Source organism: Arachis stenosperma, chromosome 1 (genome assembly GCF_014773155.1).
Source record: "Arachis stenosperma cultivar V10309 chromosome 1, arast.V10309.gnm1.PFL2, whole genome shotgun sequence".
Lineage (NCBI taxonomy): Eukaryota > Viridiplantae > Streptophyta > Magnoliopsida > Fabales > Fabaceae > Arachis > Arachis stenosperma.
Window position 1 is genome coordinate 127,951,055 of NC_080377.1, and position 2,442 is coordinate 127,953,496.

Sequence of the window (2,442 nt, forward strand, 5' to 3'; positions counted from 1 at the left end):
AATATGAATTCTGAATCTTCATTTTCCTGTTGCACTGTTTTGTTTAGCTCGGAACTTGGAGTATGAGTTAACTAAGTAAACCTTGATGAAGGAATTAGCCATGCTTGCCAGTTTTTAATCAATGTTCTTGTTAGAGGCACAACAATTTTGGACGACAAATGCAATGTACGCCGAAAAAAAGGTCTTACCTCTTGGTATCACACTTTATAGCTTAGAAGGTTTAGTCCTACATCGTGGGGAGCAGAAATAGAGAGACGAGGCTTTAGTATAAAAGAAAGAATTGAAGACAGAATACAGCATACCTTTCTCGGCCTTTTGGCTAAGATCAAGTGTAGTATCTGTTCTTATCAGTTTAATATCTGATATGTGGGCCATTGGCCCACACGATATTAAATTTATTTTTTGAGGGGGATGGGCCACTATAGTAGCTTGCTACTGGGTTCATCGAGCGTCGCCTAGGCCTTACACTATTGCCTGGGCCTGGCGCACCCCACCAATTTAGTTTAAAGGTTTCTTAATTCTTGGGCACTGGATCGCAGTGCGTATTTTCACTATTTTCAAGGCACTGGATCGCAGTGCGTATTTTCACTATTTTCCATTGGGCTTAAGTTTTGAGGGGACCGAAATGGAAGTGTTGCAATGTTTTCCCATGGATTAAGGGATACGTTGACGAAATGATTTTCAACAATTCACTTGTTTAATCTTTCAGCTATTAAATGTTATTGGTATTTTTATATTCTGATTACCCAACTCAAAACAGTAATTAACATTTAACAATGATGTTTTCTGTTTATGTTTGATGTTGAAGTGCTTCAAATATTTGGAGAAAGCCTTAACGCTGTCATTTTTATTCAACACGCATTCGGTAAAGTTGGCATCTGATTCTTATTAGGGTGTTCATGAGCGACCCAAATTCGGTCCTAAAAGGCACTAAATGTATTTTGACTCGACTCAAAATGATGCGAAAAGAAACTGAATTAAACTTAAACCGGGTCGATTAGATAAAACATTAATATATTTAAATTTGTAAATTTTATATATTAAGATAATAAAATTTAATTTTTAAAAATAAATTTAATAAATAGTAAATCATATTTATATCAAATAAATAATTTTAAAACAAAAATAATACCGTATAATATAAAAAATATTAATTAAATTATAAAAATATAACATAACATTACTAATTAACTTAAATATATATATTTTTATCGTAAAAAGTAACTTTGTGAGTCCAGTCCGGGTGACTTGAAACAAAATTCAAACCTAACCCAAAAATAAAATCGGACAAAAAATAGAAATTTAAATCCGACAAAATATGACTTGAGTCTGGATCAATTTCGTGCTGAACCGGATCTTGAACACCTCTAGTTCTTATCAGTTTAATGTCTAATATGTGGGTCATTGGCCTACACGATATTAAATTTATTTTTTGAGAGGAAACGGACCACAACTTAAACCTTACACGGTTGCTGGAGTCTGGTGCGTCTCACCAATTTAAGAATTTAAATTTTTAAATTTTAATTTTAGAGAATAAAATGTGATTTTTTATTTTTAAATATTTTTTGCTTTATTTATGAAATAATTGATGAAAAATTAAATTTTATTTTTTAACGTAAAATTTAAAATTAAAAAATCTAAATTTTTAATTTAGTATAAAATTATTTATGTTTTTATCGTAAGTAGTCACTTATTTTTAAGATTATGTGACTAATGTCTAGATGACAGGATAAATATTTTCAAATTATATTTTAAGTTGCAATATATGAATATGTTAGTTTAGCGTGATTTAAGTTACATGGTATGAAAATTTTAGGATGATTGACGTAGATAAATCATTTAGAAATTAAATTTATTAAATTTATGTAAATGCACATTTACAAATTACATGTAATTTGTTACACAAAATTCAAAAAAATAAAAGAAAAAAAGTGTGAAGTTTACTGACAGAAAATTTTTGAATATTTTTATCCGGTCATCGAATACGTCAGATCTAAAAATCAATATATTGCAGAAATTTGGGGTATGTAAGACCAAGTGAGTGAAAAAATTGTTTTACAAAATACTTATTGGAGTTGTATTCTCTAGTGTGAAGTATGATATATTTGTGATAGGATTCGACGAAGATCTGCAGGCTTTGTTTCATTGTCAGAGAAGTTTTTCGGAAGTGAAAATACACGTGTTGTATGCGAAGTTAGAGGATGGTATCGACAGTTCTGGGGCATCAGCTCCGAATCCTCAATCCACTGCATTGGGGATGCTTTTAGTTCGATGCTTGTGGTTGCATTGGTTTGTCCGTTGGTTGCATCTCCATCTCATCCAGTTGAAATGGCTGGTTCTCATCGCATGATTCCGGATTCTGTTAAAAAAGTAATGCGAGAGGGTGAATTGGAACGAGTTGAAAATGCAATGTGAGAGGATGATTCAGACGAAGAGCCTGTT

The 2,442-nt window shown here is 31.6% G+C and overlaps 1 non-coding gene across 1 annotated transcript; it reads left to right on the forward strand.

Moving 5' to 3' along the window:
- The first annotated feature begins 298 nt into the window (after nucleotides 1–298).
- On the forward strand, nucleotides 299–494 carry LOC130956006 (U2 spliceosomal RNA). Its single transcript, XR_009076963.1, has one exon. It is a non-coding gene; the product is annotated as a U2 spliceosomal RNA (small nuclear RNA).
- The last annotated feature ends 1,948 nt before the right edge of the window (nucleotides 495–2,442 follow it).